The sequence below is a fragment of the Botryllus schlosseri genome, chromosome 5, assembly GCF_051294905.1.
Source record: "Botryllus schlosseri isolate E-star chromosome 5, Bs_hap1, whole genome shotgun sequence".
In the NCBI taxonomy this organism is placed as follows: Eukaryota; Metazoa; Chordata; class Ascidiacea; order Stolidobranchia; family Styelidae; genus Botryllus; species Botryllus schlosseri.
In genome coordinates, this window is record NC_137240.1 from 27488542 (window position 1) to 27501490 (window position 12949).

Below are 12949 nucleotides of genomic sequence, written 5' to 3' on the forward strand. Positions count from 1 at the left end.
TTCCATTGACTACGAATAACTTGAGATTCTGTGGGATTGAAATCGCAATCAAATAATATGAGAGTATCTTTTCCAGCTTTCAGAACTTGGACAATCGTATCAGGACTATATCGCAACACCGCAGTATGTGTGCGTGCAAAACGATACACAGTTATTTTTAGTGCCATCCGTACGACTTATGTTCAACTTGCAGTGCAACTGATGATTTATTTGCGAGCGATGCATTAATGACTTTAATACTATGTACTTTAAATTATCCACACCTATGAGTCGAAATGTTGTTAAGTAACTCATGTTTTCAGCATAACCTAAAAGCAAAGTGGACGAATTTCCATGCGACCGATGCATTAATGACTTTAATACTATGTACTTTAAATTATCCACACCTATGAGTCGAAATGTTGTTAAGTAACTCATGTTTTCAGCATAACCTAAAAGCAAAGTGGACGAATTTCCATGTTGATCAAATACCCCAAACACTGCTTGCTTTCATAGTTAGTAATTAAGCGCATCACAGAATTTACCCAAAAAAAAAGTCGGTACTCCGAAAATTTTGTAAAGTAGAGCTTTTGGCGTTGGACTTAAGTTCAAATGAACAAGTGTTCACGTAGGTTCGAGGTCTGAATGAGTCTTTTAAAGCATATAGAAACGAAAAAACTAATCTAAAAAATGTACGAAGTTTGGATGCGGCATATTTGGGTTTTTTAAAAATTATTTATACCCACGATTCGAGATATCGTTACAATGGAACTGGGTTGGCCGAGTGGTTAAGGCGTTGAACTTAAGCTTCAATGAACAGGTGTTCACGTGGATTCGAACCCCACACCCAGTACGTCTTATGGGGATTAGGATTTTTTGGATTCAAATTTTTCGCTATTTTTTCATGGCCATAAGTCATTCTGGACCGCGAAATTGTGTAGCATATACTAATTTACGATAGCGCATTTGTAATTCGTGCAAATACAGTAATATCATAGTTCTTGTAACAAATTTGTATGCGCACAATATATGTTTATCATAAGTCCCACACATTCATGATTTCGTCCTAGTTTGAGTTTTAGAAAATATTATACCCACATCGCGACATCTTTCAAAAACAAAACGATGGCCAATGCTTGAGAGAGCAAATTTGCTATTTTTCATTTCCAAATATTGTGCTTTCAATTCACACATGGATTATTGGCAATATAATTTTACTTAACATATTTCTTTCAATTCCAGGCCTATTCAGTCCAATTAACGGCCACAAAGCTGAGTCCTCGACATCTCATACTATCGCACCATGAAAATGGCAACCTGCAGTCATGGATCGTGGCGAATGGCTTCCGCATAAAGGGATCGTCTCACAATGAAGCGACACCATTTGAGATGGTGCTGGATCTTCTCTATTATGTTTGTGGCCTCACATATCCAAAAGTTTTCCAGATACTCTCAATTTTGGATGAAATATTCGAGCGACATCGAACTGTCCTAAACGCAGTCTCCAAACGTCTCCGCTATTTGCACTTTTTCACATTTTATAACACCTTAAGTAGTACTTAACAGTTTTAGTTTTAAATAAAATACGGAATATAAACTAATCGAAAAATTCGGTTTTTGCGTGCATCTGTTTTTGCGGGAGCGTATTGCACGTACCTATACATAGTCAACTTTAATAACTGAATTACCATGCTTAACATTGAATCCCAACTCTAAACTTGATACGTAGATGTAGGACATTATGGCAATGCACCATGCTAAATTTCATCACACATCTAATGATGGAACACCTTTAAAACTAACGCAGTCGAATACCGACTTTTACGCGTATCTGTTTGCGTGAACTTAGCATATACCTATACATAGTCAATTTTAATAGTAGAATTACCGTGTTAAACATTGAATTCCCATCTTGAAAGTTGGTACGTGGTTATAGGACATTATAAAAATGCACCATACCAAATCCCATCAGACATTTCATGATGGAACAACTTTAAAACTAACGCGACTCTACATCAACTTTTTGCGTACATCTGTTTTGCGGGAGCGTATAGCACGTACCCATACATAGCCAACTTTAATAACGGAATTACCATGCATTGAATCCCAACTCTAAACTTGATACGTAGTTGTAGGGCATTATGGCTATGCACCAAGCTAAATTTCATCACACATCTAATGATGGAACACCTTTGAAACTATCGCAGTCGAATACCGACTTTTACGCATATCTGTTTTTCGTGAACATAGCATATACCCATACATAGTCAATTTTAATAACAGAATTAGCATGCTAAACATTAAATTCTCACCTTGAACGTTGGTACGCAGTTGTAGGACATAATAACAATGCACCATACCAAATTTCGTCAGACATTTCATGATGTAACACCTTCAAAACCAACGCAGTTCTATACAGACTTTTGGCTAAATCTGTTTTTCCGTAGCGTAGCACGTACCTAAACATAGTCAATTTTATTAACGGAATTACCATGTTAATATTCGATTCCCTACCTTGAAACTCGGTACGCAGTTGTAAGACATTATGACAATGCACCATGTCAAATTTTGCAAGTACTTTATCTTTACACGACGTTTTTTGTAAAATGAATACTAATTTTATTGAAAAAATAAAAAATAAAAAAGAGCGAAAAATTACATTATATCCCGGAACGCAACAAGAGAAATCGTATGAATTTGTAAACTACTTGTTCATGACATAATAATAATTCTACTTGTACACTTTTTCACATTTTATAACACTTTAAGTAATACTTAACAGTTTCAGTTTTAAATAAAAGACGGAATATAAACTAATCGAAAAATTCGGTAACCAATTTCGCGTAGGCTATGCATGCATACAAATGAGGAAAGTTACATCAACGCGTGTTAAAGTAGCTGTATCGAGTTATCGAATGATTTTCTCCTTACATCAAAACAACTAGAATGTATAACTAAATTAAAAAAACGTATCTAAATGAGCTCCAGGGCATTGTGATTATGCTGCATACCAAATTTCATCACACATTTCATGATGGAACAACTTTAAAACTAACGCAGTTCTATAGCAACTTTTGCCTGAATCTGTTTTCGGCAGCGTGTACATATACATAGTCAGATTTAATAACAGAATTATCATGCTAATATGTGACTCCTCACCTTGAAACTTGGTACGTAGTTGTAGGACATTGTGATTATGCAGCATACCAAATTTCCTCACGCATTTCATAATGGAACAACTTTAAAACTAACGCGGTTCTACATCGACTTTTTGCGTACATCTGTTTTGCGTGGGGGCGTATAGCACGTACCTATACATAGTTAACTTTAACAACGGAATTACCATGCTTAACATTGAATCCCAACTCGAAACTTGATACGTAGTTGTAGAACATTATGGCAATGCACCATGCTAAATTTCATCACACATCTAATGATGGAACACCTTTAAAACTAACGCAGTCGAATACCGACTTTTACGCATATCTGTTTTGCGTGAACATAGCATATACCTATACATAGTCAATTTTAATAGCAGAATTACCGTGTTAAACATTGAATTCCCACCTTGAAAGTTGGTACGCGGTTATAGGAGATTATAACAATGCACCATACCAAATCCCATCACACATTTCATGATGGAACAACTTTAAAACTAACGCGGCTCTACATCGACTTTTTGCGTACATATGTTTTGTGGGAGCGTATAGCACGTAGCCTACCCATACATAGCCAACTTTAATAACGGAATTACCATGCTTAACATTGAATCCCAACTCGAAACTTGATACGTAGTTATAGGACATTATGGCAATTCACCATGCTAAATTTCATCACACATCTAATGATGGAACACCTTTGAAACTATCGCAGTCGAATACCAACTTTTACGCATATCTGTTTTTCGTGAACATAGCATATACCCATACATAGTCAATTTTAATAACAGAATTAGCACGCTAAACATTAAATTCTCACCTTGAACGTTGATACGCGGTTGTAGGACATAATAACAATGCACCATACCAAATTTCGTCATACATTTCATGATGTAACACCTTTAAAACTAGCGCAGTTCTATACCAACTTCGCGTGAATCTGTTTGCGGGAGCGTAGCACGTACCTATGCGTGATCAACTTTAGTGATGGAATTACATATGTAATTAAGTTTCAACACTTTTACAATGATTCGTCTTGCATCCTATAACATCCCACTCGAGAAAATGCGTCGTAGGATATAGATGAAACTAGCACAACTCATCAAGACCGCTGAAAACAGTACATTTCAACATTTAGTAGCAGTAAATTTCTAGTAAAGTACAAGACTTGATGATTTCCGAGTGAGGTAAAAAGTAAGTATTGCAGGTATAGTTTACCTGAAAACTGAATACTCTGAAAAAGAAGTAGATGCAGTGTAAATAGTTAATCACTTGATTAAGTTTAGTGCAAGCAGCTAAACCTATACTTGAGTAGTACAAAATGCACGAGTACTTCGCTATCGCCTCCCTCCACGTAATAAGTGTCTACGGTTTAAGACTGCTTTTACCGATACTCGTCGGTTTCAGTTTTAGATAGAATTCGGAAACCAAATAATTTCATAAACATAAGCTAATTTAATGAATTTACTCGAATGTACTATGCCGCGCTGATAAGATTAATTATAATATACTTATCATGTTACAGCGATTTTTCTAGCGTTGAAAATCTTTAAAATGTAGTAAGCAGGCCAAATGAAGATATTCGTTGAGCTGAATAAACATAAAAATACTCTAGACTACTTTATCGGTACTTTACAGTTACAGTTTTAGATAAAATTTGTCCCTTTCACCTATAATTACAACTCCTCGCTATCTAAACATGTTTAGAATATATTATTTGCGATGATACGAACCCGTGAAGTACTCAAGTTGCTTTTCGTAGGATATAGATGAAACTGACAACACTCACCAAGACCAGTGATCCACTGAAAAAAGTAAATTGTAGCATAAAGTCCCACTAAAGTACAAGAAGTAATGATTTCCTAGTTAGTTAAAAAGTAAGTATTGAGGTATAGTTTGATCGAAAAAGCGAAAAACTCTGAAATAGAAGTAGATGCAGTGTAAATAGGTAATCACTTCATTAAGTATAGCGCAAGCAGGCCAAACCTATACTTAAGTACTGCAAATGTACAAGTACTTCGCTATGTTCTCCTTCCACCTAAAAAGTGACTAGGTTTTAGAGTACTTTATCGGTACTCGACAGTTTCAGTGCTAGATAAAATTTGGTAAGACTTTAAATTTTAAAGTAGTTTGAGCTTACGTTTGTATCACCTTGACAAGTAACATTATCAGACATGAAAATGATACTATCACCGAATATAGAAGCTAACACGCGTCAATGTGTTTCGGAATTCACGAGAAATTGCTTACTAAGAGAAGTATATTGTTGTATACACAATAGTGGAGAGAATCTTTAAAATGTAGTAAGCAGGCCGATGGGTATTCGTTTAGTTGTATAGGCATAAAAAACATTCCCGCGCGCCTTAGTATTAGGTGGTAGGGTTAGGAAGTGTTTTGTTTAAGAGCGCGCGGGAATGTTTTTTATGCCTATACAACTAAACGAATACCCATCGGCCTGCTTACTACATTTTAAAGATTCTCTCCACTATTGTGTATACAACAATATACTTCTCTTAGTAAGCAATTTCTCGTGAATTCCGAAACACATTGACGCGTGTTAACTTCTATATTCGGTGATAGTATCATTTTCATGTCTGATAATGTTACTTGTCAAGGTGATACAAACGTAAGCTCAAACTACTTTAAAATTTAAAGTCTTACCAAATTTTATCTAGCACTGAAACTGTCGAGTACCGATAAAGTACTCTAAAACCTAGTCACTTTTTAGGTGGAAGGAGAACATAGCGAAGTACTTGTACATTTGCAGTACTTAAGTATAGGTTTGGCCTGCTTGCGCTATACTTAATGAAGTGATTACCTATTTACACTGCATCTACTTCTATTTCAGAGTTTTTCGCTTTTTCGATCAAACTATACCTCAATACTTACTTTTTAACTAACTAGGAAATCATTACTTCTTGTACTTTAGTGGGACTTTACTGCTACAATTTACTTTTTTCAGGGGATCACTGGTCTTGGTGAGTGTTGTCAGTTTCATCTATATCCTACGAAAAGCAACTTGAGTACTTCACGGGTTCGTATCATCGCAAATAATATATTCTAAACATGTTTAGATAGCGAGGAGTTGTAATTATAGGTGAAAGGGACAAATTTTATCTAAAACTGTAACTGTAAAGTACCGATAAAGTAGTCTAGAGTATTTTTATGTTTATTCAGCTCAACGAATATCTTCATTTGGCCTGCTTACTACATTTTAAAGATTTTCAACGCTAGAAAAATCGCTGTAACATGATAAGTATATTATAATTAATCTTATCAGCGCGGCATAGTACATTCGAGTAAATTCATTAAATTAGCTTATGTTTATGAAATTATTTGGTTTCCGAATTCTATCTAAAACTGAAACCGACGAGTATCGGTAAAAGCAGTCTTAAACCGTAGACACTTATTACGTGGAGGGAGGCGATAGCGAAGTACTCGTGCATTTTGTACTACTCAAGTATAGGTTTAGCTGCTTGCACTAAACTTAATCAAGTGATTAACTATTTACACTGCATCTACTTCTTTTTCAGAGTATTCAGTTTTCAGGTAAACTATACCTGCAATACTTACTTTTTACCTCACTCGGAAATCATCAAGTCTTGTACTTTACTAGAAATTTACTGCTACTAAATGTTGAAATGTACTGTTTTCAGCGGTCTTGATGAGTTGTGCTAGTTTCATCTATATCCTACGACGCATTTTCTCGAGTGGGATGTTATAGGATGCAAGACGAATCATTGTAAAAGTGTTGAAACTTAATTACATATGTAATTCCATCACTAAAGTTGATCACGCATAGGTACGTGCTACGCTCCCGCAAACAGATTCACGCGAAGTTGGTATAGAACTGCGCTAGTTTTAGAGGTGTTACATCATGAAATGTATGACGAAATTTGGTATGGTGCATTGTTATTATGTCCTACAACCGCGTATCAACGTTCAAGGTGAGAATTTAATGTTTAGCGTGCTAATTCTGTTATTAAAATTGACTATGTATGGGTATATGCTATGTTCACGAAAAACAGATATGCGTAAAAGTTGGTATTCGACTGCGATAGTTTCAAAGGTGTTCCATCATTAGATGTGTGATGAAATTTAGCATGGTGAATTGCCATAATGTCCTATAACTACGTATCAAGTTTCGAGTTGGGATTCAATGTTAAGCATGGTAATTCCGTTATTAAAGTTGGCTATGTATGGGTAGGCTACGTGCTATACGCTCCCACAAAACATATGTACGCAAAAAGTCGATGTAGAGCCGCGTTAGTTTTAAAGTTGTTCCATCATGAAATGTGTGATGGGATTTGGTATGGTGCATTGTTATAATCTCCTATAACCGCGTACCAACTTTCAAGGTGGGAATTCAATGTTTAACACGGTAATTCTGCTATTAAAATTGACTATGTATAGGTATATGCTATGTTCACGCAAAACAGATATGCGTAAAAGTCGGTATTCGACTGCGTTAGTTTTAAAGGTGTTCCATCATTAGATGTGTGATGAAATTTAGCATGGTGCATTGCCATAATGTTCTACAACTACGTATCAAGTTTCGAGTTGGGATTCAATGTTAAGCATGGTAATTCCGTTGTTAAAGTTAACTATGTATAGGTACGTGCTATACGCCCCCACGCAAAACAGATGTACGCAAAAAGTCGATGTAGAACCGCGTTAGTTTTAAAGTTGTTCCATTATGAAATGCGTGAGGAAATTTGGTATGCTGCATAATCACAATGTCCTACAACTACGTACCAAGTTTCAAGGTGAGGAGTCACATATTAGCATGATAATTCTGTTATTAAATCTGACTATGTATATGTACACGCTGCCGAAAACAGATTCAGGCAAAAGTTGCTATAGAACTGCGTTAGTTTTAAAGTTGTTCCATCATGAAATGTGTGATGAAATTTGGTATGCAGCATAATCACAATGCCCTGGAGCTCATTTAGATACGTTTTTTTAAATTTAGTTATACATTCTAGTTGTTTTGATGTAAGGAGAAAATCATTCGATAACTCGATACAGCTACTTTAACACGCGTTGATGTAACTTTCCTCATTTGTATGCATGCATAGCCTACGCGAAATTGGTTACCGAATTTTTCGATTAGTTTATATTCCGTCTTTTATTTAAAACTGAAACTGTTAAGTATTACTTAAAGTGTTATAAAATGTGAAAAAGTGTACAAGTAGAATTATTATTATGTCATGAACAAGTAGTTTACAAATTCATACGATTTCTCTTGTTGCGTTCCGGGATATAATGTAATTTTTCGCTCTTTTTTATTTTTTATTTTTTCAATAAAATTAGTATTCATTTTACAAAAAACGTCGTGTAAAGATAAAGTACTTGCAAAATTTGACATGGTGCATTGTCATAATGTCTTACAACTGCGTACCGAGTTTCAAGGTAGGGAATCGAATATTAACATGGTAATTCCGTTAATAAAATTGACTATGTTTAGGTACGTGCTACGCTACGGAAAAACAGATTTAGCCAAAAGTCTGTATAGAACTGCGTTGGTTTTGAAGGTGTTACATCATGAAATGTCTGACGAAATTTGGTATGGTGCATTGTTATTATGTCCTACAACTGCGTACCAACGTTCAAGGTGAGAATTTAATGTTTAGCATGCTAATTCTGTTATTAAAATTGACTATGTATGGGTATATGCTATGTTCACGAAAAACAGATATGCGTAAAAGTCGGTATTCGACTGCGATAGTTTCAAAGGTGTTCCATCATTAGATGTGTGATGAAATTTAGCTTGGTGCATAGCCATAATGCCCTACAACTACGTATCAAGTTTAGAGTTGGGATTCAATGCATGGTAATTCCGTTATTAAAGTTGGCTATGTATGGGTACGTGCTATACGCTCCCGCAAAACAGATGTACGCAAAAAGTTGATGTAGAGTCGCGTTAGTTTTAAAGTTGTTCCATCATGAAATGTCTGATGGGATTTGGTATGGTGCATTTTTATAATGTCCTATAACCACGTACCAACTTTCAAGATGGGAATTCAATGTTTAACACGGTAATTCTACTATTAAAATTGACTATATATAGGTATATGCTAAGTTCACGCAAACAGATACGCGTAAAAGTCGGTATTCGACTGCGTTAGTTTTAAAGGTGTTCCATCATTAGATGTGTGATGAAATTTAGCATGGTGCATTGCCATAATGTCCTACATCTACGTATCAAGTTTAGAGTTGGGATTCAATGTTAAGCATGGTAATTCAGTTATTAAAGTTGACTATGTATAGGTACGTGCTATACGCTCCCGCAAAAACAGATGCACGCAAAAACCGAATTTTTCGATTAGTTTATATTCCGTATTTTATTTAAAACTAAAACTGTTAAGTACTACTTAAGGTGTTATAAAATGTGAAAAAGTGCAAATAGCGGAGACGTTTGGAGACTGCGTTTAGGACAGTTCGATGTCGCTCGAATATTTCATCCAAAATTGAGAGTATCTGGAAAACTTTTGGATATGTGAGGCCACAAACATAATAGAGAAGATCCAGCACCATCTCAAATGGTGTCGCTTCATTGTGAGACGATCCCTTTATGCGGAAGCCATTCGCCACGATCCATGACTGCAGGTTGCCATTTTCATGGTGCGATAGTATGAGATGTCGAGGACTCAGCTTTGTGGCCGTTAATTGGACTGAATAGGCCTGGAATTGAAAGAAATATGTTAAGTAAAATTATATTGCCAATAATCCATGTGTGAATTGAAAGCACAATATTTGGCAATGAAAAATAGCAAATTTGCTCTCTCAAGCATTGGCCATCGTTTTGTTTTTGAAAGATGTCGCGATGTGGGTATAATATTTTCTAAAACTCAAACTAGGACGAAATCATGAATGTGTGGGACTTATGATAAACATATATTGTGCGCATACAAATTTGTTACAAGAACTATGATATTACTGTATTTGCACGAATTACAAATGCGCTATCGTAAATTAGTATATGCTACACAATTTCGCGGTCCAGAATGACTTATGGCCATGAAAAAATAGCGAAAAATTTGAATCCAAAAAATCCTAATCCCCATAAGACGTACTGGGTGTGGGGTTCGAACCCACGTGAACACCTGTTCATTGAAGCTTAAGTTCAACGCCTTAACCACTCGGCCAACCCAGTTCCATTGTAACGATATCTCGAATCGTGGGTATAAATAATTTTTAAAAAACCCAAATATGCCGCATCCAAACTTCGTACATTTTTTAGATTAGTTTTTTCGTTTCTATATGCTTTAAAAGACTCATTCAGACCTCGAACCTACGTGAACACTTGTTCATTTGAACTTAAGTCCAACGCCAAAAGCTCTACTTTACAAAATTTTCGGAGTACCGACTTTTTTTTGGGTAAATTCTGTGATGCGCTTAATTACTAACTATGAAAGCAAGCAGTGTTTGGGGTATTTGATCAACATGGAAATTCGTCCACTTTGCTTTTAGGTTATGCTGAAAACATGAGTTACTTAACAACATTTCGACTCATAGGTGTGGATAATTTAAAGTACATAGTATTAAAGTCATTAATGCATCGGTCGCATGGAAATTCGTCCACTTTGCTTTTAGGTTATGCTGAAAACATGAGTTACTTAACAACATTTCGACTCATAGGTGTGGATAATTTAAAGTACATAGTATTAAAGTCATTAATGCATCGCTCGCAAATAAATCATCAGTTGCACTGCAAGTTGAACATAAGTCGTACGGATGGCACTAAAAATAACTGTGTATCGTTTTGCACGCACACATACTGCGGTGTTGCGATATAGTCCTGATACGATTGTCCAAGTTCTGAAAGCTGGAAAAGATACTCTCATATTATTTGATTGCGATTTCAATCCCACAGAATCTCAAGTTATTCGTAGTCAATGGAATGGTACCTCTATCATAGATGTAGAGGGAAAAGAGATCTTCCGATTTGTTGGTATCGTTAATATTCAACGCAAATCGGGCTTCATGATTGTGCGGGGGATCCCATTGTTGAATTTGAATTGATCAGCGTGTCGCTGTACATGATGCACTATATCGAAAGCATTAATGCTAGTTGAATATTGTCGAATGGTTGTCTGTAATGTTAGTTGCATACAAGAGTCTCGGTGATCTAAGCTCAAGATTTACGTACGCATGCTTGATTTGTTTCCATAGCCCCGACATTGGGGATCACTTGTATGGGTCTAAAGAAAATAAGTCGTAAAATGTGTAAACTGTAGAAAGCGTAACTGCGAAGTTTAGATTAATGAAAAATATAGTGATTGAAAATAGATCACCGGATTATAGTTTACAGAAAACTCCACAATTCTATGTGACGTCCTTACATGCTAACAACCTTCGAACTATTCGCCGCCTCATAAACACTTGAGTAGGCCTACATTTGATGCGTGTGGAGAAAACCTAGCTAAATTTTCATATGCATTTAGTTTCCAGCTCTGAAAGCAAGCTTGGTCTATGATCAATAGCAACTTTTGCGTAAACTCCGTTCTATTTCACTTCATACCTACACAAGTCTATTCGAATAATTCGATGTATAATTGAACTTTACTCTGCATGATCATTAGGGCTTCTATTTTTTGTTGCAGGGCAACTTTGTTGTACCCGAAAGTGGTATTATCTAGCAACAAGGTTTAAATGACTCGCCTCCGGCGTTTATTGACCGTATTACCCGTATTCTCGTCATGCAAAAATTATGCATGTATTAGTACGAAGCTCAGATGCAGCAAAGTGTGTGAGACTGCCTGTGCGTTGTTGTTCCTAATCCCGACCTTCCGCTCGTATCGTATATACTACAAGCCAGTGATCGCTACATCAACAAGAATCGAGCGAAAGCGCTGTTTCACGCCGTCTTGCATCGGTCACGATTAGTTTTACTTTTCAACTAACTTGTTGTCTGTCGTTATATTCATTAGACTCGCTTTCATGCGGCTAATTTGTCCCTATCATTATAACGTCGGTGATCGCGTACCTGCGGCAAAGGTGTTCGTTTAATTATAGCAACGAGAACCGGCTCCCTGCGGCTATTCCGTTGGCATTTTAGTGGCGAGTTAAATACCCTTATACTCGACATGCAAACATTATACAGGTAGCGGTTATACTGCGAGCTGATGAATTCGTCATCTATTCGCCTAGCGTAGTTGTTCATAATCCCGACCTTCCGCTCGTATCGTATATACTACAAGCCAGTGATCGCTACATCAAACAAAACGGTCAGATCGAACGCAAGAACTCGGATCGCAGTGTCGGACGGCAGCAAAGCGGTGTACCTCGAAACATCAACCGATCTGGAGGATTTCAGCTAGTGAATCGACGCAATAACGATCAACGATATCATTGATATGCTCTTTTTTCGAAATAAAATGAACTCGTACACTAAACAATGCTATTTCAAGGAGACTGAGTAAAGTGCCAATGTAGGTTTTGACGCGGCAATCATAAGTCGTAAAATGTGGAAACTGCAGAAGCCGTAACTTGTACACATAAAATCAAGTTTAAAAAATATGTATGGATGATATTAGTCCTAAATACACATAATACAATATCTGAGAAAAGTATCAAGATGCGGCAATCAATGCAGCGATGATATAGCAATGGATGGATGATGTGGCACTATAGGCGTGGCGCTTGATGATGTGGCACAGATGACGTAGCAGATGAATGTACCCTTAGGGTATGAAAATGGGCGTGGCAATTAGGATGACGTGGCCTTCTGGGATTGGACGGTACCGATCGATACCAACTACACTACTGACGAATCATCCTCATTGGGACCAAAAGTAACGCTCTTCACG

General features: G+C 36.5%; 3 protein-coding genes and 2 non-coding genes across 6 annotated transcripts in view; 2 read left to right on the forward strand and 3 right to left on the reverse strand.

Moving 5' to 3' along the window:
- LOC145439906 (peptidyl-prolyl cis-trans isomerase-like) overlaps nt 1–12949 on the forward strand; it is a 362730-nt gene that overhangs the window by 141093 nt on the left and 208688 nt on the right. The gene's annotated exons all lie outside the window — the stretch shown is intronic.
- The window catches only part of LOC145439892 (meprin A subunit beta-like), a 233110-nt gene that overhangs the window by 82165 nt on the left and 137996 nt on the right, over nt 1–12949 (reverse strand). The window lies entirely within an intron of this gene.
- The window catches only part of LOC145439913 (epithelial membrane protein 1-like), a 50687-nt gene that overhangs the window by 27721 nt on the left and 10017 nt on the right, over nt 1–12949 (reverse strand). The window lies entirely within an intron of this gene.
- Trnal-uaa (transfer RNA leucine (anticodon UAA)) lies at nt 750–832 on the forward strand. Its single transcript has one exon. It is a non-coding gene; the product is annotated as a tRNA-Leu (tRNA).
- Trnal-uaa (transfer RNA leucine (anticodon UAA)) lies at nt 10211–10293 on the reverse strand. The gene has a single exon. It is a non-coding gene; the product is annotated as a tRNA-Leu (tRNA).